This window comes from Vombatus ursinus, unplaced genomic scaffold (genome assembly GCF_900497805.2).
Source record: "Vombatus ursinus unplaced genomic scaffold, bare-nosed wombat genome assembly UNPS02014812.1, whole genome shotgun sequence".
Lineage (NCBI taxonomy): Eukaryota > Metazoa > Chordata > Mammalia > Diprotodontia > Vombatidae > Vombatus > Vombatus ursinus.
The window spans coordinates 15,001,246-15,027,857 of record NW_020954590.1 but is presented as its reverse complement, the minus strand read 5'-3'; the positions used below and the strand labels follow the sequence as shown (position 1 = coordinate 15,027,857).

Below are 26,612 nucleotides of genomic sequence, written 5' to 3'. Positions count from 1 at the left end.
CAATTTGTTTGACTCTATCTCTATCTCTATCTCTATCCCTATCTATATCTATAGATAGAAACATAGCATATATAGGCATAGATATATTTATCAGTTATGCCTGTCTTCATGATTCCATTTGGGGTTTTCTTGGCAGAAATACTGGAATGGTTTGCCATTTCCTTCTCTAGCTCATTTTACAGATGAGGAAACTGAGGCAAACAGGGTTAAGTGACTTGCCCAGGGTCAGATAGCTAGAAAATGTCTGAGGCCAGATTTGAACTAAGGAAGAGGAATTTTCCTGACTGCAGGCCCAGAATTCTATCCACTATACCACCTAGCTGTCCAGATATAAAGATAGGCATAGATATATTTATAGATGGTTATAAAGATATGGATATAAGTATAGATCTTCTATGTACCAAATTATTTACATTTTGTATTCCTCATTGGAACATGTATTCCTTCAGGGCAAGGATTAATATTTTCTTTTTTAAAAATATATTCTCAATCATTAGTGCAGTACCTGAGCAAAGTAACCACTTAATAAATGTTTGTGCATTTACTGCCTGACCAAGAACTTTCAAAATATGTCCTTTGGGAACAGAAACTGTATCTTTCATTTCTTTTGTATCTTTCTATACCACAAGGTAATGAGGGAATACAAAACTGCTGACTGATGGCATTCAATAAATGTTTATTTAAATTAAATCAATTGTTTTCAATTCCCTAAAATCTATTTTCTTTCCTTCCTACCTTCCCTTGTTCACTGAGAAAAAGAAAAAAAAACTAAAACTTTGTAATAAATATACATAGTCAAACAAAAAAAGGAAAATCCCTGTATTATTTATGCCCCCAAATTATATGTCTCAATCTGCAATCTGAAATCTATCATCTTTCTCTCACATGGTGTGTAGCATGCTTCATCTGGAATCCTGAATCATGCTTGGACATTTAGTTGATCAAAGTTCTAAAATCTTTCAAAGTTCTTGGTCTTTACAATGCCATTGCATAAATGGTTTTCACTGTGCTCTGCACCAGTTCTTACAAGTCTTCTCAGGTTTCTCTGAAACCATCCCTTTTTTAATTCTCATAATGATGTTCTAGTAAAAAAAAAATTGGAGCACTTCATAAATTCACATGTTGTCTTTACACAGGAACTATGCTAATCTTCTCTGTATTGTTCCAATTTTAGTACAGCATTTGTTAATTTAAAAGGATTACAACATCAAAGATGATCCAAAGTGCCTCTAAGCATTCAACAAGTTTTACCAAAGTTTAAGTATGAGCAAACCAAATCTTAACTATGTCCTGTGAATAAGAGGAATATTATTTCTGGACTATTGTGTCTCTTTTATGGATCCCATCTCCCTGAATTTGATAGCCCAAAGAGCCAGCAAAACAGGTTAGAAGTTTTTATTCCTCATGGCTTAAAAGATATTATTTAATCAAAGACAACAGAAGAACTGGCATATAGAGCTTTGACATAAAAATGAAACTTTTAATATAGAATTAATGGTCCTATTAGTTAACTAATGATTTCTGCTTTAATAATCATTTCAATCTAATATTTGTCATATCAAATGAGATGTAACTCAAAAGCTCTCATTCAAGAAACATAAATATTTGTCAAATCAAAAGGCTTTCAGCCTGGTGTGTAGACTTTCTATGAAGGATTTACGGGAAAACAAGGAGAAGAATTGTACAGGATGAAAAGATTGGGAAAGGTACCAGAATACCACATCCCCTGCCCTCTCCTTCTCCTAGGATAAGCTGATCACCCAGGGTTCTGGTACACTCTCTCAACTCACTTTTAGTTTCCTTTCCCTTCTGATTAGAGGACTAGAGGGAACTAGACTCCTCTCAGAGCCTTCCTTTATAGAAGGCTCACAATCTTTCAGCCAACTCCATCTGCAACTCTGATAGGCTTCAACTTTCCAGAACACCATGCCCCAGGCTGTCCCACTCCCTGCTCCTGGCCCTTTTCAGCTTCCTTTTGGGCATTGTCTTCTGCCATTAGATTCTAAGCTCTTGAAAGGCAGGTACTATCACATTTTCTTACTAGTTTCCACAGAACTTTGCACAGTGCCTGGCACCTAGTAGGTGTTAATAAGTGTATATTGAATTGAGTTGAGTATCCAAGTATCACACTTTGCCGGGTGGGGGGTTGGGGATTAATGGTCAACACTGATGAGGCCACAGATCCACTGAACCATGGTAGTATAATATATAGCAAGGTTTATACTAACTTCTAATAGTTCCATTTGGGGTGAATGAATTGCACTATTCTCCACAATGGTGATAAAAGGATAGTTATTCATGTCATGGGAAAAATGTTCTCCTTCATGAAAAGTACCCTTGGTATGTATGCATCTGACCATCCTAAGTGTAAATCACATATTAAGTCTTCTGTCATATGTGTTTAACTAAATAACAGTTGCCTTTCATCTTTTAGAAGAAATGCCCATATGTGAAGGCTCCAGATTTTTACAGAGAAACAAATGATCTCTGTTTAAAATCATATCAATCAACACTCTCCAAGTTAGTCAAGATTTTCACCAGGATATTTATTTACTGTTACAATTTTTAGAACACATTTTGCTGTGTAGATTTGCTCCTCTAGCAGTCCTGTTTTAATTAACATTCTCAAGAGGCAGAATGGTAAGAAAGAACATAGGACCCAGAGTCAGAAGACAGACAGTCTAACATTTACTACGTAAAGCACTTTAGACATGTAACTTAACTTCTCTATCCTCAATCTCCCCATCTTTAAAAACAGAACTCATATCTGGTTATTAAGCTTTTATGAGGAAAGAGTTTTGTCAACTATGAATACTTAACTATATGAATAGAGGGCAGCTAGGTAGTAGAGTGAATAGAGTACCTGTACTGGAGTCAGGAAGACTCATCTTCCAAAGCTGGCCTCAGAGGCTTACTAGATGTGAGATCCTGGGCAAATCACTTAATGCTATTTGCCTCAGTTTCCTCATCTGCAAAATGAACTGGAGAAGGAAATGGAAAACCACTCCAGTACATTTGCCAAGAAAACTCCAAATGAGGCCATGAAGAGTCAGGCACAACTGAAAACAACTCAACAATAACAACAAATGAATGAAAGCTCTTATTCTCTCAATTAAAGCTTAAGTGTACACAATATTAAATTTATACAATATATTAAATTTAATATAGATATATCACTTTAAAAAACCCAAACTGTATATAACATATTCATCGTTTCATGTACGATCTCCTTTCTGTCTTTTTTTCCAGTATGTTGAAATGTTACTGTTTCTTAGATAGAATTAAAAAAGATAGAAAAAAAAAAGATGGAATTAAAAATAGAAGACATCAAGATAGCTATAAGATATTCATCAGCAAAGTAGTACTGTGGATAAAGTGCTGGGACTAGAGGCAGGAAGACCTGAGTTCAAATTTGGCCTCAGTGTGTGACCCTGAGCAGAGTGTGACCCTGAGCCCTTGAACCCTATCTACCTTATTTTCTTCGGCTATAGAATAGAGAATCGTAAGAGTACCAGAGTTGTTGTGAGGATCAGATGAGATAATATTTTATATTTTATAAATACTTAGCACAATATCTGGCCCAGAATAAACACTTAATAAAAGCTTATTTCCCCACATCCCCTTATTTGAGCTGAAATGAGAAGGGGAAGGGAATTAGCATTTATTTAGTGCCTATTATGTGCCAGGTACTGTGTTAAGTGATTTTTTTTCTTAACAAATATTATCTTGTCTGATCCTCATAACAACCTTGCAAGGAAGGTATTAGGATCCCCATTTTACAGTTGACAAAACTGAGCCAAGCAGAGGTTAAATGACTTGCCCAGGGTCACATAGCTAGTAAGTGACTGAATCTGGCTACATTTGAATTCACTCAAGGCTTCCTGATTCCAGGCCCACCACTCTAACCACTTTGCTATCAGCTGTCTTGATAACAAAATAAACTATTTCTACTTCTAGTATTGAAATATTATGAATTAATGTTACACTAAATCATGTTCATCAATGTATTTATTATGAAGCACTGATTTTTAGTAATGGTCAGAGCTGGAAATGACTTTAGTCATGGATTCATAAATCGTGAACGTCAAGGCCAACTGGCTTATAGACCTCATTTTATGGATGAGGAACCTGAAGTCTAAGGAAATTAACTGAATTATCCAAGGTAATATAGGTAGCAAGCACGAAAAAGAGTGATTTGATTCTTGGCCCTCTGATTACAGGACCAACTCAACTATTCTTCCTACCTTCATTTTAGGGATGAGGAAATTGATCCCCAGAGAGTTTAAATGATTTGTTCAAAGTTACCTAGGAAAGTAGTCTCAGAATGGGTACTAGAAACTGGGTCTAATGCTCTTAAGTCTACACAGTACCATCTCCTACACTACTAGGTGCCCAGACTTTTAATATATAAATGTATGTCTAGCATATGGGGGAACAAATCTCTACTTATACTTTGTATTGTTCAGATCCAAATTCAACATCTAATTTTGCAATTAAGCAAATTAGGGAGATATTGGAATGGGTCTAGACTAAAGCAAGCAAGACAAGTTAACAAATGTTTTGAGATTATTACTTAAGCAAGATTGGAAGAAACAAAAATAGAATCATTGGAAGAAAGTAACAAATTTAAGCTTGATATAAATGTAATGTGAGTACTGCCCAATAAGCACAGTGCTGAGCACATAGTAAAAATATAATAAATGTTTGTTGATTGCTTGATGAGAACCAAATTCTTTCATCATTCAGAATATCCATTTGGAAGCAGACTGAGCCTGCTTCCAGAAACATGTGATAGAAAGGGTGTTTTCCCTTCCTGCTTCAGGGAATGCATAGGTATTCTTTATTTCCTTTAAACATTCTACCTGGCAATGCAAAGCCTTTTAATGGGCTGCTGATGTGAAACTAAGTATGCATACAAAAGCTTGAACATGAAAATTTTCTCTCTTTTCCTTGGGTGAGTGAGGAAAGAATTGCTATTGGCCTCTGGAAGAGAGGAAGTGACCTTAGGTTCTCTCTTCCACACATGCCATGTGCTATGAGTAGATGGTGCTTCTTTTTCTCTTTTGAGTTTTTTGTTCTTTCTTTCTTGAACGGCTTACTTAACTCTGCATCAATTTGTACAAGTCATCAACTATCTCTCTTAATTCTTACTATTCACATCACAATTTGTTGTCTATTCCATGATAGAAGGACATCAGCTCCCTTCACCAGGACTTTGCTACCAAATAAAAATGCTATTGTTAATATTTTGGTATATATGATACATTTCCCTCTGCCTTTGATCTCTTTGAGTTTATATGCGTTCAAGTGAGATCTCTGAATTTTTAGTCACCTTCCTAACATGACTTCAAATTATTTTCCAAAATGGTTGGACCAATTCAGAACTCCACTTATAACCTCACAGGACACTTATCTTTCCAGATATCATAACATTTGTCAATTTCCTGGATATGAGATAAAAACCATAGAGTTATTTGGATTTGTATTTCTCTTCAATATAAATGATTTGAATCAATGGGGACAGGAATCAGTCTTATAAGTTCATTTGCATAGGGAGCACCTGCTTAGAACTTTACTGATGCAGGGTTATATGTCGTCTGCAACTGCAGTCTTAGAAAATTGCCTAAATACTAAGAGATTGAATGATTTGCCCAGTCAGTAATGTCAGAAGCTAAAACTGAACCCAGGTTTTAGGGCCTGTTCTCTGTTATTCCATGCTGCCTCTCTGGATCAATATTGTTGTTAACAGTTTGTCATTCTTCTTTTAAGAACTATTTCTTCATATCCTTGACCATTTGTCCTTTGGGAAATGACTTGGTCATGTACTCAGTGTCTCAAAAGTCTAAATGTCATTTTGAGTTGAAAACAGCAATTAGACTTTACAGATACCCTGTATTTCTGATATTTTCCTAAATAAGCACCAATAGTTTAAAACTGCCCGAAGACTTTTTGGACACTAGTAGAATAGGAACAATCCCTCATCAGATATACTTTATAAAATTTTTTTGACAAGCAATGGTTTTCCTTCATACTCTAGTTACATCGATTTTCTTTGTGCAAAGACTTTTCTATTTCATGTTATTGGAATTAATGATTATATTTTTATGATTTATTCTCCAATTTATTTGTTTTGGAATTCAATGTTTGGGCATAGGTATGAAAATTATCTGATCTGGTTCTCTCCTAGTGTGCGTGTGTGTGTGTGTGTGAACATGATCTGAACTTAGCGTTCAGATGTTAAATCCATTTGGGACTTATATATAGTCTAAGTTGATATAGTGAACCTAATTTCCACCAGGATGATTTCTAGTTTTTTCAATAGTTGTCAAACAGGGAGTTCTTCAACAAATAGTTAAATTCTGGGCTTTATTAAATACTATATTATTGACTAGCATAGTACTCAATACTTGGTTGAAAGAATAAATGAATGAATGAATGAATGAACGAATGACAAAATCACAGAATGGAAGATCTGGAAAGAATCTTTAAAATTATCTTGTACTATTCCTTGCTTAACAGATGAGGAAACTGAAGTCTAGATAAGAGAAGTGGCCAAAGTCACATAACTAGCAAATAGCAAAGCCAGGATTCCCACCCAAGTGTTAAACCTACCATACCACATTCTCTCCCAAAAATATCTAAATACTCTTGAGGTAGCAGTTTTCCTTGTCCTCATGTATGACATAGCCAAAAGAAAAGGTATCAAAAGTAGCATGTTAATTTAAAGTCAAAAACAGGAAGAAATAGCATGCCTTAAGGGAGCTACGTGACATATTTTTTAACTGGCATAGGAATGTCTGGGTTATTTGCAAGGGTCAGGGAGCACTGCAGAGGGCAGGAGATGAGGATAAAGGGTCAAGAGTCATTTGTATGAAAGGATTTAAGGACCTTCCTTTCAGAAAAAAAAGAGAACAGACTAAATGGTGGCATAATTGTATACTAACTCCCCACAAGTCCATGATTCCCATCACCAATAGTAGAAGCAAAAGGCTTAGTGTATAACAGGTACTTAACAAATGCTTGTGAAGCATATTTTAAAATCCTTCCCTTTCCTACATTGCACCTGTTACCAACCCATTCCCATCTCTCCTCCTCCTTCACCAGGGTGTTAACTACTCTATAAATGTAAAAATAAACACTGTCTCTAACTAGGAAACTAAACTTTTATGTCTAGGCTGAATTCCAAATGAAAAGTGAATGTTGCCTTCCTAAAATTTCAACCTGTGAGGTTTTCTTGTAGGATGCTGGGTATAACCATCTTTAAATTAATACATATGTACACATATGGATACAGTATCTGCTCAGATCTTTAAGGCCTATTTATGCTTTTTGTAAGTCAGAGGGTCACTGGCTCATAGATTTAGAGCTAGAAGGGACCTTAGGAACTATCAAATTGAACTGCCTTATTTTACAGAAAAGAAAACCAAGGCACATGATGTCTAAGTGACTTGCCCAGGGTAACACAGAATTAGTAAGTCTATGGAATTTGAACCTAGGTCTTTTAGAACTCTATCCATTGCTGCCATGTTGAGTTATACAACTTCTTGGTGAGCAGACCTGTGTCTTTATTGACCCAGTAATTATGTTAGCAACTTGATGTTCTGGAAAGACCACTGGCACTGAAGTCATACAACTTGGGTTCAAACTGTTGATCTGATTCTAGTAGTGTATTCACTGGTATATCACTTACCCTTTCTAAGTCTCATTTTATTTATCTGTAAGATGGGAGAAATAATACCTATATTAGCCTAACCCACAGGATTGTTGAGGATAAAGAGCTTTGGAACTTTAGATGGCATCAAGAGAAAAAAGGTCACAGAGAAAATTAATTTTCCTACATAAACTTCAACAGGTATATGAAAATGGCCCCATAAATACCAATAATAAAGAAATCCCCCCCCCCAAAAAAGCTAAAGTAAACTCTATTATGTAGGTTAGTATTTTGTGGGGAAAAAAACTGACTGAAGAGGTTGAAAGCTAGTGGAGATGTCAAATTAGAGAAAATAGGTTCAGGTAAATGCAGAATTGGGAAATTCAGAAATGATATTTTTGAATGAAACCAGCACAAAGGCTTTGAGGGTGTATGTGTCAAAATTTAGAACTATATATTTTTTCAAGAGGTAACTCACTACCTATTTCTATTTTCACTTTGCCTTCTGGTTCTGGTTCTGATCTGGGCCATATTCTTTTATAAATTCTTAGGGAAAAAAAGCGTGGAGGTTTTTGGTTTGGTCATGATTTTCGTGAAATCCACTGAGTCTTAAATTATCTCTGCTGGAACTATTTTACAGGTTTGTTTATTTATTTGTTTGTTCGTTTTGATAGTATTTTTCATTTTCTTCTGTTGTTTTTAAATCTTTGGCGTTTGTTTTAATATTTCACATTTCCCTACAATTTATCTGAGAAAAGCAGTGCAAACTCCTGTGAATAGACTTGAAGGCAGGCAGTACCCTGCACGTAGGCACTGCAAGCCAATATGACTGAGTGCCTGAAGATAGATAGCAGCCCTGGCCTGTCAACATACAAGAGAGGGACAAGACAATCAGCCCCGTCCCCAACAGACAATAGAACATCAAGAAAAAGCCCACACATGCACTTCCTGGACTGAATTTAGCACCTTGGGGCAGTGCTGAGAGAGCCATACAGGAGGCCTGAAATCAACACAATCTCCACCAAACCACTGGGACTTATTGGGTTCCAAGTAGAGGATAGAACCAACTGTTTTATGGATCATGAAAAGAGAGGAAGAAAGAGACTAGACAAAGCCTGAACTGTCCGTGAGCCAGCAGGAGACTGAGAGAAAAGTCAGAGCTTAAGGGAGGGGCTAGGGTCTGGTACTGGCCTCTACAGATCAGTGGTAGCAGTAACATCCAGAGTATGGGGAGGACAGGATCAAACAAGGCCTAACTACCCATCTAAAAGTTCAAGGCTAGATAGTAGGGCCCTTGACAGTAACAGGGATGTTTGAAAGTGTGGAGGGTTGTGAGGGAAACATAATGAGCTTGGTTTTGGACATGTTGAGTTTAAGATGTCTATGGAATTTGTTTAATAGAAAATTGAAGATGCAAGACTAGAGGTTAACTCAGTAGGTGAATTTGAGAATCATCAGCAAAGAGATAATAATTGAATTCATGGGAGTTGACAAGATCATCAGCTGAAATATGGAGAAAAGGAGAAAGTTGAGCACATAGCCCTGTGGGACATCCACAGTGAGTGAGCATGGCTTGAATAATGATCCAGCAAAGGAGACTGAACAGGAGAAAGCAGAGCCCTGAAAACTTAGAGAGAAGAGAGCACCAAGGGTAAAAGAGGGTGAGAAACAGTGTTGAAGGCTGCAAAGTGGCCGAGAAGGATGAAAAATGATAATAATCCATTAGGTTTGACAATTAAGAAATCATTTTGTAATTCAGGAGAGAGTAGTTTCAATTGATTTTGGTTGTAGAGCGTATAGACTTCAAAGTTGGAGAGGTTAATGAGCAATAGTGGCAGAGGGAAAAACTTGGAAGTGGCATGTATAGTATGGCATGTATCAGGCATATTGTATGTCATTTATTGCAATGAATTATGTGCACAGTGTATATTGTGCTGTCTGTTATGTGTGTTAAATATCACATGTACACACAAATATATAATATTTACAATATAATATCTAAGCTTGTATATTGTGATAACATATATTAAATGTAATAGAATATGTAATATTACATACTATGTAGCATATTTACCTAATACATAATCTATTAAATAAATATACTGTAATTATATTATTGTATATTATAAAATATCATGTAAATGTAGATATAATGTAATAATGTATAATAATTATTACATATAATCATCATATATAATTTTCTATAATAGACAATACATACAACATAATGGTTATATATAATTACATATAATCATGTATATTATATGTAATATATTATCTATTATATATATTATCTGATATCTATTGGCTTATATAACATAAAATACTATTTATTATATGTTATATAACATATTTATATAGTAACTATATTAACATGATACAAACTTATATAATATTATGTTATTATTTAACACATAATTATATTTGGTGAATATATTCTAATCATATAAATATGATCACATTTTCTAATTTATATGTTTTATATTATATATAATGAAGGTCTGATTCTACCAATGTATCTGTATATATGTGATATGTGATACATATAATATATCAATAACATACAGCACAAAATATAAACAATCCATGCATAATAGATACCATAGCACACATGATAAATGGTATGTGATATATGTGACAAATGACATATTTGTATGGTAAATGGCATGTTGTGCACACAAAATACGTTAAATATTACATATGCATAATAAATGGTATCTCTGCTAAGTGGCATGTTGCCTTATAATAAATTTATCACACATGATAAATAACATTATTTATTGATTATATTATACATGGATAATAAATTACATAATTGCTCTGTGATGAATGACATGTGACTTGTGTAATAAATGACAAGTTATGCATACATAGTGAATGCTGTGATACATGTATGAAATATATATGTTCCAATGTTTTAATATCCTAACTCATTGAAATGTTCAATCTAATCACTAGTGTTCAAAGCCCTTACCAAGTACTATATCGGATATATCATACGTGTGTGTGTGTGTGTGTGTGTGTATGTAGCAGGGAGGGGAATGTTGGAAAGAAATACTAAGCATGAATAACATAGAAAGAACCCAAAACATTACTGTACTTATTCCTACTAGATTACAGGATCATGAGCATGGGACCATGTCTATTTTTTTTTTAATTTCCCCCAGTGCTCAACACAATGGGTTACATGCAACAGGTTCTTAATAAATATTTATTGAATTGAGTTCTTGAATTTTACCTTGTAGTCTTGGAGAATATCAGTATCTTTTAGGCAGGCAACTTTTTGAGAAGAAACCACTCTGTATTCTTCTTTGCAGCCTTATACATTGAGTGGTGATATTTTACAATCCTAGTTTTCTGGGCTTCTGGCTTCTTTCCTCCTCACAAACTGACTCTGAAGCCTATAGGTTCAGTTTAGTTAACAACTCATTCACAACTTTTTAGGGCTTTGTGAGGTAATTTGATGAAGAATGATGTTAATGACCCCCCCAAAAAAAGGCTCTGTTGCCATGCTATAAAGCTTTGAATGACTCGACTAATGATCCCTTTAAGGTATGAATATCTTTTGGGTGCTGAAGTTTCAGTGTAAGAAAGAAGAGCAATTTGGTATCATCAGGTTGATTTCAAGCCAGGGAAGAGGCCCTGGATCCATTTTTTACTCATTTTGTCTTTGCTGCTAGCTACAGTAGCTGTGTCATCTTGGGCAAATCACTTGACCTTCCTGACTCAGTTTTCTCAGATATAAAATAATAGGGTAGTATTAGATGATCTCTAAGGTCTCATCTAGCTCAAACATTCTAAAAATCTACTAAATCCACACTGTAAAGAGCTGATAACTCTCCTGAGTTTCTTATTTTGTTCTTCACATAGATTAGAATAAACATTTATTAAGCACTTTACCATATGCCAGGCACTGTGTGAAGCAGCATAAGCAAAAATTAACCCCCTGGAGGAGTCATCTTTGTAATGGCAAAAGACAATACATAACATGGAGCTGAATAGAGAGGGAAGGTACTGGGCTGGGGGAGGCAGCAAAGCAGTCCAGCTGAGTTGGGGTAGAAATTAGCATAGCTGCTATGGGTCCTTCCCCATCGGATTTGGGGGAAAGGAGGGGAGAAAGAGGAGGCTGAGAGCGGAGGGGGAGAAGCTGAACTAATTAGAAGATTCAGGGGTAGGGTCAGATTCCCTTTGCCATTCATTTCATTTTGTACAGTCCCATGTCGTGGGACAAACCAGGTTGGGAAGTTTCCATGATGCTTGAACTAGACCATAAAACTGAATTTCCAAGCTGTCACGAAATGAATCTTCCTATTCTAGTGCCTGCTACAGTGCCTGGCATGGAGTAGTTGTTTAATAAATGTTTATTGATTAACTGATCTATGATTCCTTCCCCACCAGGAAAAGTTCAAAACTTAAAGGTCACATCTACAGGCCACTGGGAAAAATATTTATTTGGCATCTGGCCATGGCCAACTGTTTTTCAATAACGCTCACTGCTACTTAGGGAATGAAGTCAGTTAGTCAACAAACAGTTATTATACACTTACTGTATGCCAGGGAATTAAATTTCTTGTCTAGGCCAATAACTACATTATAAGAGGACAAAGAGGCCCCCAGGCAACCCTTAGTCTAGGGCTAATTCATTTATGGAAGATCTTTACCTTTCCTGTTTTGTTTCCGCTGTGGCTTTAGCTACACCTTAGCAATTTTGTTGCTTGTTAGTCCTAGTGCCAGAGAGTTGAGTGGCTTACATTGAGTCAGTTTTATTAGTTAGCATCTTTGGAGGGAGGTAAGGTTTGGAGGGAAAGAAACTGATATCTAGAGGAAGGATAATGACTTTCCAATTTACACAGTAGTACTCAGCTGCAAAGGTCAGAACTGAACTTGTGGTCTGACTCTAATTCCACAATACTTCACCTAGAGTTGAGGATAGGATCTCAAACTAAAAGAGAGAACCCCTCTGAAGATGGATATGGGGAAGGAGGATCAGAAAGGGAATTTCTTTCCCTTCCTTTCTTCTGAAGGAAGAAGTTTGCCATACAGTCATGCATCACAGCTTCATGATCCATGAAAGCAGCGTTACCTGTCCAGGAAATCACTCATATATGCTCCTCTGAGCCGAGAAGCTGGTTGCTATAGATGGTGACCCGGCTTCAATTCCAAAATCCTTTATTTCGATTCTAAAAATTTATTTTTGTTTCTCTTTTCCTATAAATGTCCAATTATGGATTTGGCAAAACAATGACTATATGTGTCAAAAAATAAATTTGAAATGTACCTTTGAGCTGCCTGCTACAGTGAAAAAAAAAGTGACCTATTATCTCTGTCCCACAACGAGAGGGGCCACCAAAAATTATGTACCAGTTGAATGTGAGACATATGAGTCTTCCAAGTCCTTTCATCTTCCTTCCATCTGCATTTTCAACAAGGTTTCAAAAACAGACAGGATATCAATGTCCCATTTATTTATTAAATCTTAAGTGAACATTAAAAAAAAAATTCAATACTATTATCCCAGGACAGCCAAATTACAAAGGTAAATGTATTTCAGCTGCCCTGAAACATCCACGGATGATTGGGCCCGTGGTGTAAGTAGCTTCGCATTCTCTTCTATGGTGGGTGAACTAATGAACACTGTGACAAGGTGTGGCTTCCAAAATCACTTTGCAGAGGGTGATAGAAAGCAGGTTCTCAAAAGCCCAGCTCTACAATGCGGCCTTTGTATTTCTGAGTTTCTTAAAACTCCCCTTTAGGTCTTGATGCAAATAGCACAACTTCAGCTAACTTAGACCTTAATGAACTGTGACAACTGCAGAGTCAGACATTCTTTTCAGAATCTAGATTTACTCAGGGATCTGTGTAAATCTGGGAGGTTCGAGTTTATTTAATGTCTTCTTTGACATCAAGGTTTCAACCTCTACCTGCTGATTTATGTTTTTATCTTTCCCCCACTTTCTTAAAGTAGGCAAAAGGAATTTTACACCTCAATACCAAGAAATCCCTGAAAGGACATCCTTGTTGGTTTCACTCATGGGAGTCCCTGGGTTCTCTTTTCCTGGTCCTGACTTAAGGTAGTAATGTAACAGTATCAGAAAATACCACTATTAGGATCTCTTTGCCAATTTCTAAGGTCAGCCATATGTCAGTGTTTTAAAGCCCTTCCTTCCTTCCTTTCCCTAATGTTTTTATTTATATGATCGATTTATCTTTGTATTCTTCACTCAATTCAGTTATTCAACTTTCTTTTGCCGTGAGAAAATTAAAAAAACAAAAACAAAAACAAAAAAAGATCAAGTGACATCTTGATCTATGCCTGAACTAGTTCCTAAAATTAGAAGATAATTTGTTGGGCAAATGCAAATTTTCTGTTGCAGAAGAAAAACTGGACCATGCCCAGAACAGTACATAGAGATTTGTTTTCAAACCTTTTCACCTCAGACTTTGGCACTATTTGCATTTTTCTTCAATAGACATATTAAAGCCTTGGCACAAATGGCTGGGTGTCTGCCTACTGGTTAGAACAGAAGATACACAGACATTTTCAAGTTTGGTTTTACATAGGGGCTATATACTATAGATTATAATTAGAGGAAACATGGTAGCATGGTACAATGAATACTGAAGTCAGCCCTGAAGATAGGAAAGTATAGAATCAAGTCCTGCCTCTGACACATAATACCTCTGTAACCTTGAGAAAGTCACAACCTCTCAGTGTCCCAGACACCTCCCTGACTCTAAGCTGAAAAGCATTTGTTGATCTCTACTGACAGAAAATTTCCTAACTGGGAATCCTTTGAACCAGTAAAATACAAAATCTGAAGGGGAAAAAAAATCAACAACATAGAGGATGTTATTACAACTAAAACCATGGTATTATATCTGGGACCAAATTACCAAAAATGAAACAAAGAAAATAAAACAAGAGCAAAAATATCCAACCTTGTTTGTAAACATTATTCAAAGGATAAAGCCCAATTAAGCTTCATATAACTTTATTAAAGAATTTCTAAAGCAGGGTCAAGAAAACTTGACTGAGGGTTCCTACTCTCTATGACATTCTTATTCTTTTTCATCCCTTAGTAGTTCAGAAATGAAAGGATGATGATCATGGAGGAGTATAAAGGTAAAAATGCCTCTTTGGTAGCATGAAGACCCAGTTCAGGTGCAACCTTTTCTTCTATGATCATGGCTACTGTCTTGCACAAGGCTCTGTCTCTCCTATCTCTGGATGTTGATTGAAGTTAGAGACTTAGTTTGGTGCTTACTGGGACTTTATTTTAGAATGTCCTTGTTCCTCTCCACAGATCATAAACTAGGGTGTGTTGGCACAGGAAGGAGGAGACTAGTTTTGCTAACTGTGGTTAATTAACTCCATTAGGGAAGACTACATCTACCAATTCAAGTCCTGATAATTTTAAAGATATGCCTGAGGTATTGAGAGATTAAGTAAATTGCCCATATTCACACAGCCAGTATGTGTAATATATGGGTTCCTAACCTTGTGTGTGTGTGTGTGTGTGTGTGTGTGTGTGTGTGTGTGTGTGTGATGGCCCCTTCGATATTCTGGTAAAACTTTGGGACCCTTTCCCAGAATAATATTTTAAAATGAATAAAATAAATAAGATTACAAAGGAAGACAATTGTGTTAAAGTACAGTTATCAAAATAATTTGAAAGAAACCAATTCACAAACTTCTTAAAAAGAAATCCATATTCTCCAGGCTAAGAACCCTTTGGAAGGACAAAGGACTTGAGGAATTTTTTCCTGATTCTCTGGCCAGCCATCTATCCCTCCTACTAGATTGTCTTTCCCACAAATATAAATGACATATTCATATGGGAAATAGAGTTTATCTGCCTCACTGCAGAGACATGTCTTCAGTCTTGCAATACTATGACCAGAGAACAGGCCATTTGTAATTTTCTTTGAAGCATTGCTTTAGGAACTTGACTTTCAACATGTGGGGATCTCAGGCTCCATGAGACAGTATCTATCATCTTTAAAGACTCACATTCACTGTGGATGCTTACATGGCATGACAGGAAAACTGGATCCACACTGCTCTCAAAACTGGCAATCCACAAATTTATGGACAGCTTCCCTATAGTCAAGAAAAATGCAGCTCAAGAGCTTAGTAATGAGCAATGCAGAACTGAACACACCAAAGTAATTAATTTTTTTTTAAAAAAGACATTTTGATCGTGAAGGTCCTGACAGAAGGGAGATCAGGCCCTTGATACTACTCTGAAGTTTTAGCCAGAGATGCCAGGGAATCTTACCAGATTTAAGCTGTCCAGCCATAGGCAAACAGCACTAAAAGAAGGAGAAGTCAGTGACACATTTACCATCCTCCAAGAGTGATGACCACTAGTGGCAGCTTCTCACCCTGTAAGCTCTTAGGTGGCTTTCATAACAGTGTCTAAAAGTTCTCTGCCAGCTGGTGAACAGACTCCATTATGGCTATGTCTTGCCAAAGGCACAATTCTGGGAGAGATTGGAAGCTGGGGAAGTTCTACCCTCCCTTTCTTAAAGTCGGGTTGAAGAAGAAATAGGCTTGGTGATACAAAACTCTATTTATGCTGAAATACCAGGAATCTTAACCCTTTCATTGAATAATTCATTTTTAAGGCAGTTAATGGTAATAAGAGTAATGGCAAGTATGTGAACATAGTTGTTACGATGTTGAAGGGGATTAAGCCTTGAAGTATGTAGGTATCAGGAAAGCAGTGAATAAAAAAAAAAAATTACTGCTTGCAAGTTTATTTTTAATATGGATCTTACCCACGCCACCATGAAATGATACCAGTCGTAGATATATATAGTATGGTAGAAAGAGCAAAGACCACATTGTCTCCAGATCTAAGTTCAAATCCTACCTCTGACAGATCACCTCGGTGACATTGGACAAGTCCCTTAACTTCTCTTGAAGCTTCGTCTGGAAAATGACAACGTTGGACTAGATGACCTCTGAGGTCATTAGATCTATCCCCCTATATAGGTCTAATGTTCCCCCCCCCAAAAAAACCCCTTTTTTGATAGCTACTATGCTGACTTTATTTGATACCTGCTCTATGCATTTCTAATATTTACTGCATCATGTAAGATAGAAATATTTCGGAACACTGGCCAAAAACCTTCTAAAGCATTTTAATTTTTCAAATATACTTTGAATAAATCCCAACCTCTCAACTGAGTAAGACTATTAGGATTCAGGTCTCCAGCCCTCTTTTACAAGATGTTGTATAACCTTTCTGGATAATATTTTGTACAGTCCTTCACACAGCATGCATTTTTCTATTAAGATTCCTCAAGTACTTAATCTTTCAACTTTCACTGGCTGTTCAAGCACAGAGGTTTAGTTAGTCTATTTGGTCCTTAAATTAATCTAAACATAATAATCCTCCTCAAAGCTTTGTTGCAGTATTGGCAGTCATCTCTAATCCCTACCTCTAACATCAGGATATGGTTCTACTTGAAATGCCATGTAATTGAAATTATAAGCTTTGTGCTCTGCCTGGAAGCCAGCCAGCACCCTTGAACCAGCTTTTAGGAAGCATATATGGAGCTGGTAACCACCATATTGCAATGTGGGATGAATTATGGCTAATGTTCCTATTTATCCAGTACTCAACTAGACTTCAGTGTAATCTGTATTCTTTGAAATAGTGGGGTCCCACAATAGGTTACCTTCCCCGGGTTCTCTCTTTAATAACTATGCTTTGCTTGAACCCTCTTTTGAGAAAAAGGGACTTGCATATAGTTGAATCATGATAAAGACTAGACACATTATATTGTTGATGGTGAAGGATTCTATATCTGTCTCCTGAAAGCCAGTAAATCTAATTAAAAGGGCTCATCACAAGGTTAGCCACCCTTTAGCAAATTATTTTGTTTATAGTAGCTTATGAAGTCTGCCTATTGAGAGGTAGAGGTATCACAGCCTACAGTAGTAGAGGGACAATCCACATAAATACAATCATGGTTCTTTGAAACTATTGACACTTCCAAGAATGACCTGGTCTTCTTGTTATCCAATTCAACAAGCTTTCATTAATTGCCTGATATGTATAAGGCACTATGCTACTTAGATACTGAGGGTACAAAGGTAAGGACAAAATTTCTGCCTTCAAAGAGCTCCTTTTCCCCTGTTAGACCACTTTTTCTCTTTACCTTTCTCTGTTCTACTCACTCTGGACATATCAGGGATCATACTATAATCAAATAGGTCAGCACATACCTAGAGTGTTTTGAGAAATAGAGCACTGGGCTTACAAAAAACTGAACTGTTTATCTTCCCTATGTGTTTTTAATTGAATTTTGGATTGTCAGTGAACAGTGAATGGTTTTGGCAACATATGTGCTGCACAAATTAGTATTTAAAGCACCTCTCCTTTGAAGGAGTCATTGGTATATATATACAGACATACAGCTAGTCATCAGAAGACATGGAATACAAACAACTGCTCCATACTGTGGCAAGACATTTCCCTTTTTGGCTCTCTTTTCCCCATCTGCAAAATGCTAGTGAAATTTCTCAGCAGTGTTATTGTAGCTCTAAGACAGTGTTATGACATCTATTATTATATCTAGGTATTACATTATCAAAGTTTGTTTAAAGACCTTGACTCTTTATTAAACATATGCTTTCTAAACCTGAATTTCAGAATACATATGAAATTCCCCATTGAATAAAACATGGAGCAAAATCTAGCATGGTGGAGGAGGATATAGGAAGCAGTCTGATGGAAAGTGTGTTGTATTTGGAGCCAAATGACCTGGGTTTGAATACCGGTTCTGCCATTCTACCTGTGTGACCAGGAGCAAATCACTCAGCCTCCTAGGGCCTTAGTTTTCATATATAAAATGAATGGATTAGTTGATCTCTTAACTCTGTTTATGTCTAACCCTGGTGATTTTTTCTTTTACTCTTTTAATATATTCAAAATGAACCTGAGCATTTCCCCATTAAGTTATTAGACTATTTAGTCAATCAGGAAAAAAATTTTTTAAAGATAGCACATGAATAAAAGCAAGGTAATAATAAATAAATAAATAGTATATATTATTTAAAATATTATAAAATAATAAATAATAACAGCAGAATGGATTTAGTGGAATAACAGAAATAGATATGAAATATAAATATAGTTGCCATGTTGTTGTTCCTTCCTTTACATTTTTATTGTCATTACCATATGCCAAATACACTATATCGCATGCTTGGATCACTGAAATTTAACTAGTCTCACTGCTTCCTCCGAGACTGTGCCACCAACCCCTCCTACTGTCACACTAATTTCATGTCACTTGTCCACTAAAAAAAATTCCTTTTGACCATAGAGAAGAATCTAAACTTCTCAGCCTGTTATTCAAAACCCTTTATCATTTTGTTCTCAAATATCTCCCACTACTCTCAAGAACAGTGCTCCAACCAAGCCATTGCCCTTATTCTCTTAAGGAGATCATGCTCATTCTGACTCAACCGTCTCCTGTTCTTTCTCACTCCTAGAAAGCACTTCCACTTCCTTGCTGTTTTATCAAGCCCTAACTATCTTGCAAGATCTAATTCAAGTCTTGATCCCTACAAGGACTTTCTGGGTTGCTCTGGCCCACCTTTATCTTTTAACTATGACCTGAACTCCTGAAACATTTCTAGCATTTAACTACATATGGCTTTGCATTATTGATTAACTGTTTCCTATATTTTTTCATTAGATTTTAAGCTTCTTGAGTCAGAATCCATGTCTTATACTTGGTTCTCTCCTCCTGAGTCCTATTACAGTGCCTTGTTTCTAGTAGGCACTTGATAAATATTGGATTATTTAATAAGATAAAATGCTAACAGGACAATTGGAATTTTACTAGATACTATGGCTTTTATAAAGTTGTTAGAAATAACAGAATAGAGATAGAATTGGACCTAAGATTTCATTCATGTAGGTAACTCACTAGTGAGGAAAAACTGCTACCAATTCACTTTGCCACCTTCTTTACCAGTTACAGGTTTAAAGCATTACTTAGAGCCTTGAGAGATTAAACACAGTTTGTATGTGTCAAAGGCAGAACTTGAACCCAGGTCTCTCCACTTTCTAAGCCAGCCTTTCTCTATACTATACCATACTGCTGCTAATCAAAGAGTTTACTTAACTTAAAAGGGTTTCTTGCCTTATAATGGTGCCCAGTCTACATATATGTACATATGTACTTGTGTGTGTGTGTGTGTTTTTTTTTAGTAAGTAATTAATTCCTTGTGAGTGAAGATTATTTCATACTTTGTATTTATGCTTGCATAGCTCCTGGCACATAGCAGGTGATTAACAAATGCTTATTGACTGATATTTTGTTTTGTTTTGTTTTCTTGTCTTACTTTCTGTTTAGCTTATAAGTTAAATGGTGACCTAAAAAATGAAGAAATGAACGGGGCGGGGGGGGACGACTAAAAGATTAAAAAATAGCTATGTTCTCTACCTATCTTCCCTGCTCTGATTACCCTTTAGAGCTATGGCTACCAACTTTTTCTTGTTTAAATGTATACTCCTCAAAGTTGGACATGATTTTTTCTTTGTCTTTGTATTAACCAACATCTACCTTGGTGCCTTGCACAGGGTTCTTAATATGGGTTTTTGGAATTGAATTCAACACTAAACTGGGCAGTGATTAGGTTGTGTGCCCCTAAAGACCAAGAAGGAACCAGTAGATTCTTCTGCTCTTTATTATGCTCCTATGGTGGAGCCAATCCCACCCTTCTCTAATTTAGGAATGAGGGGAAAAAAATTAGGGAATTTATTTGGAAAGGATCTTAATTAGAGAACATCTAGTCTCACTTCCTTATTTTATAGATGAAGAAACCAAGGCCTAGAGAAATTAAGTGACTAGTCCAATGTCACATAGTAAATGGCAGAGCCAGAATTTGAGTCCAAGTTTTCAGATTTAAAAATCCAATAGTAAATCATGGTGCCTAAATCTCACTCTTTGCCCTGAGGATGATAAGATAGGAGAGGAGTAAGCATTTGAATTTTTGAATTATAATATGTACCGTAGGCTCAAGGTTTGTAGTAAAAGTTTCTTGACCATATCTGCATATGAAAGGTCAGGAATGCACTTAGGCCAAGAGGTGAAAATAACCTTGCCCCTGGGCTTATTTTTGTTTCTTTTTTTGTTTGTTTGCTTATTTGTTTGTTTTTCCCACCTCCTACTCACCTGCACTGAAGAGGCAAAGAGATTTGAAATTGAGAAACTTCTTTAACTTGGGTTCTTAATTCTACTCATGCCATGGATCCCTTTCAGTCTGTGGAGCCAATATACCCCTCCTCACAATATGTTTTTTAATGCATAAAGTAAAACATGTAGGATTAGAAAGGAAGTGAATTATATTGAAATATAGATATCAAAATATTGTTTAAAAAATAACAAGTTCATGAACTCCAGGTTAAAAATGTCTATCCCAGAGGGAGGGGAATGCTTGAGTTAGAGGTCAGAAGTGGGGAAAATTAGACTCAAAACACTGGGACTCAGGGAATGTCAGCTTGAATACTCATTGAGTGAATAAAATTGGAAATATGTCCTCAAACTAGTTTGGTCATTGATTTTGTTAGATTTTCACCTGATCTTGAACCATGGTTCTATGGATCATGGTACAACCTCATTGCTGACTTGGGTTTCTGTTTCTAAGCCATCTCCCTGCTTGAAGAGCAGTTTCTTAATATCTCTCTCTCTCTCTCTCTCTCTCTCTGCCTATAGGCACTTTATCAGAATAATAATTTTAAGTGAATAAAATAAAATATTTAGGATTTCAAAGGAAACCAATTATGTTAAAATAAACCCATCAAAACATTAAAAACAAACAAATTCATGGATCTCAGGTTGATAGTATCACCATTTGAATGTAAACTCATTGCCAGTTCTCATTATCCCAGTCTGTGTATTTGTATCCCTCCAGTACCCAAAATAGTACCGGACACATAAAAGCTATTTAATAAATACTTGTTAATTGATTGATTGATTCCCATCATTCAGGGCTCAGAGCAATTGATAGAATTTTCATGGGAGAAAAATACATTGAATTTTGTTTTCCTGATGCAATGACTAGATACTTAAGGCTTTTGCTTTTCTAACATAGTTACAGCAGTTTTAAAAAAGACAAAGAGCAGTAACTGCTCATTCTTTCTATGAAGAAAAGATAGCACCCCAACTCAGGACTCCAGTTCCAGACTGCTTACAAAGCCAGCAAAGAATAGGCCTTATAGAAGGAGGACAATGATAGCACTAGAAGATATCGTAGGTCCTATAGCATTGGAAATTAAGTCACCCATCCACAAGTGTGTCCTGGAAACTTGTTCCCTTTACGTGTACCTCTCTACATGTTTCCCACTCATCCTTTTGTTTATTCCACTCCCCTCCGTATGAGTAACCTGGTCCCATGAGATCCCTGTGTGTTTGTCTCTCCATGAACGTCCCATAAACACTATGTACATCTACTTTTCCCACTGATTGTTATATTTGTGGGAATTTATGCCCCAGTGTCACGAAGGAAATTGTCTATTAAGGTTTTACTTACTATACTATTTTACAAAATGGCTTTGCTTTTAACTAATTGGGTCCTCCTAGTGGAAAAGGGTAAATAAATTGGTGGTGGTGGGGAACTCATGAGCTATAGTTTTTTAATACATACGGGCATACAGAGTATCTTAAACCTGAAATAGCACATAGCCTTGTGTATGGTTCCCATTGTCTGAGTTAGCAGGTGTCTTCAGGGACAACATATTCATAAAATCTCTCTGTCTCTCTGTCTCTGTCTGTCTGTCTGTCTCTGTCTCTGTCTCTGTCTCTGTCTCTGTCTCTGTCTCTGTCTCTCTGTCTCTCTGTCTCTCTCTCTCTCTCTCTCTCTCTCTCTCTCTCTCTCTCTCTCTCTCGGAAGGGAGTTACCTAAAACGCTTTGTAATCTTTTGTATTCCAAGGACTGCATGAATGTAAGGTCTTAATATTGTTATTAATTTTCTTATTTTCTTTCCATGATTGCTCTCTGAATCACTGCCCAGTCACCTGGTTCCTAGAGGCTGACAGGCCCCCAGAAAGCAAAGACTATCTCTTAGGAACAGTTCTGCTCCCAGATAAAATTTAAACTTACTTCAGAAGATACATTGAAGTGTAAAGCCTTCAGATCTTTCCCCTGGCTCCCAATGGTATAGCTTGAGTTTGTTAATGGTCTCCAGAAATATCAAGCAATGCAACACTTACTCTCTCTACAGATGATACTCAAGTACCTTTCTCTTGTTAATGACAGGCCAAATCATGAGAGCCAGGGAAACATGATTCTTCTGTCTTCTATCTGCAGTCTCCAAACCTGTTGTCCTCTGATTATTTCCTTTTCTTCCCAAGAGAGGAGAACTGGACACAGTTCAAAAGGACTATTGCCTCCTTCTGTACAAAAGCTATCAATAATGGGTCAATAAAGAAATTGGCTGACTCCCACCTAGCTTCCTGAGTCACTACCACCTAGAATAGACATTGTATCAGTGACTTAAAATTTAATTCCCCACCATCTAACTTTTGACATTTTAGCATTAATCTTACTTGGACTTGCTTGGTTTCTCTTACTGACTACTGAACTGAGCAATTTTATTTTTAGAACAACTTAAACATAGTAAATTTCAGCAAAAAAGACAATCAATACAATTTCCCCCCTACAAGTCTGGGGCTGAAGAAGGGACTGGTTTTGCAGCTGACCTTTCCACAAAGCAGTCTTCTCCCCACTCACCCACCACCACCACCACCACCACCACCACCACTAACAACAGCACAAACAAAAACCAATGTTCCTTTTTCCCCCGCTATTACAGAAACACTCATATTCAGTTTAATGTAATAGCCATGGGCCTACTTGAGTCACTCCTTCAGTTGATGGTCTTTCCCTGGAAACTATGAGGTGCCCATTTGGTTACAACATGTGTCAGGGATTGTTATTATTATACATTCATAAGATGTTAGATTTGCTGCATGGGAAAGCACTAGGACCAGGCTGAATTCCACCTCTTAGTCAACCCATGTTCCCTAAATCAAGGTTTGCTTTAGGGGGTAAGCAGACCCCTGGTTGAATCCATAACAGTATTGCCTCATTCTGTTAATTCATAGCACAAACTTGACTTTCTCTCAGCTTTCACATTTGCATTACTCTCTAATCAGCCAGTCATCTTGACCTTTGTCTTACCACTAGACTCTGATGACTCTGGAGGAGAGAGTCAGGTTGAGGATTTCATGCAACTCTGCCTTACTCAAATCCAATTCATGCACAAGTCAAGATATCACAGAGAATGAAGGACCACCAACACCAACACCAATACCACCAACTCTTTAATCTGACTTTGACTCACACCAATAATCATTCAAAGCACATGGTTGCCACTCAGATATTCTAACCCAAATGGTTACTCTACTTACTCATCTAATACTTTAATTCTTCTCTTTTTTTGTTTTGTTTTGTTTTGTTTTTTTAGGCAATTGGGGTTAAGTGACTTGCCTAGGGTCACACAGCTAGTAAGTGTCAAGTATTTGGTCTGAGGACGGATTTGAACTCAGTTCCTCCTGACTTCAGGGCCGGTGCTCCATCCACTGCACCACCTAGCTGCCCCTTTAATTCTACTCTTCAAACACTTCATGCAAATACTCTAAGGTTAACATCCTTAAGTACCTATTCCATTGATTGCCTACTTCTAGTTAATGTCCTGAATACCTTGGAGTAATTGATAACTTCAAATACTTCTGAGTCTGGGCCCACAGCTATTATCTCCTCAGTGGTTTAAGGAACTTCTAGTCAGGAAACTATATCTATGGTGCAGATTGTCATTTTGTTCTGCAACTTATAGTCTTAGGGAATGGTTGGGGCACAAAGTGGCACCCAGAGTCACATAGCCAATGTTCTTCAGAAATGGGATTTCAAGTCAATTCTTCCTGATTTCTGATAGCAAGTGTTAAATAAATACTTACTGAGTAAAATTCTTCTTCTCCCTTCTTTTATGTAAAAAACTATTTCATGGATTTTGGATCTCACTATGAGATCCAGAAATTGCTCCAAACCAAATTGTAGAATTTCTCACTCACTTTGTTTAGTTAAGAAAACCAAAGGAAATACTATTCAGTGTTGGTGTAATGAAAATAACACTGATAGATGGGGACAGGAGACACAGATTCTAGTTCTAGTTATAAGAATTATTCATTGTGAAACATTCAGAAACTTAATTATACTCTTTAGGCCTCAGAATCCTAATTTTTAGCATGAAGCAATTGGATTGACTCATTCCAACTGTTCATACACTCAAATGATGAAATATTCCTACCAACTGTTTCATTATGAATCTTTTTGGTTCAATCTCAGATTCTGAAGTTTCCCTTTCTTCTTCTGCAATCTTTGCAGCTAGCAGCTCAATCAGATCTTCATCTGACAATTCTTCTCCACGAGACTCAATCAATTTCTCCACATCTTTCTCATCTACTTTTAGCTCTAATTTTTGTGTGAATTCTACAATCTTATTACTCATTTCTTCAAAGGTTTCATCTGTGTCAAATCCATGAAAATAGGAGTGAATTGTGGACACACTTTCCCCCAAACTCTCTTCATACATGTTTCTGTTACATCTTTCCATGCCCTACTAATATTCTGGATCACATGGCAAATATTATAGGATTTGCAGAAATCTCTCAATGTCAAGTACTTTTCTGGATCCAAAGCTATAATTAATATACCTTGAAATTTGCAATTATTCCATTATCCATAGGTTGTAACAATGAGGTAGTGTTAAAGGGATGGCAGATCAATTTTATGTTTTCATTAAAATCAACTAAATGAGGAGGGTAACCTGAGGCATTATCTAAAATAAGTAGAATCTTGAAAGGAACGCCATTATCATTACAAAACTTCTTGACTTTAGGAATGAAGCAGTACATAAACCATTGTTCAAAGATAATAAGGGTTATCCAAGCCTTAGGGTTAGAAAAATAATGCACTGGTAGTATAGCCTTGCTGATTCCTTTCAATGCTCTGGGATTTTCTGAGTGATGCATAGGAATAGATTTAAATTTGCAAGTTCAAGATGCATTCCCTACAAGTAAAAGAGTAAGTCAATTTTTCGAAGTGTTATAGCTTTGCATGGTTTTTTTTTTCTTTCCCTCCACTGAGATGTAGGTTTCAGATGGCATTCTTTGATAAAATAGGCCAGTTTCATATCTATATAAGATTTGCTCTAGCAAGTAGGGACCTTCATCTATTTATTTTTTGCATGAACTCTGGGAACTTCTTTGCTGTGTCAATAACTGCATTAGCAAGATGGCCAAGTCTATTAGGTTGCATTTACAAGACAAATCACTTTTCACTTCAAGAGCGCATTTGCCGCCAGCCATGGTGAAAATATAAGACTCACTACTGAACACAGGGAGAGGCACAATATCATTCACTGTAGGCAGACGCATCGGAACTGACTTAGAGATGCTTCTCGGCTTCCCAGCACTGTTTGCACTGCCAGCATCATACAGTGTCTTCTCGTACATCTGCTTTGCCTAAGGGAATTTCTGTAAAGTTTTTTAGGGATGCGTGTATGTATATAAAATGTTTATTTACCTAAGAATTATTTTGTATAGAGAACTACTTTCTAAATGAGGAAATTCTTTTTACCATTACAGATTGTCACATTCTCTGCATTTTATGGTCTCAGATAGTTGTAGAGCATTGAGAAGGGCGGACTATTCCAGAGACACACAGTCAACATGTATCAGAGGTAGCTTGAGCTCTTGTCTTCCTGATTTTGTGATCAGCTTTCTATCTTCATGCCTGGTTTTCTTTTTGTATTTTCTTTCTTTCTTTCTCTTTCTGTCTTTCTCTCTCTTTCTTTTTTCCTTTCTTTCCTTATTTCTTTCTTTCCTTATTTCTTTCTTTCTTTCTTTCTTTCTTTCTTTCTTTCTTTCTTTCTTT

General features: G+C 36.5%; 1 protein-coding gene and 1 non-coding gene across 3 annotated transcripts in view; both read right to left on the bottom strand.

Moving 5' to 3' along the window:
* The window catches only part of LOC114054099 (uncharacterized protein C8orf34 homolog), a 393,219-nt gene that overhangs the window by 56,588 nt on the left and 310,019 nt on the right, over positions 1-26,612 (bottom strand). The window lies entirely within an intron of this gene.
* Positions 1,092-1,197, bottom strand: LOC114054337. The gene has a single exon (XR_003570461.1). It is a non-coding gene; the product is annotated as a U6 spliceosomal RNA (small nuclear RNA).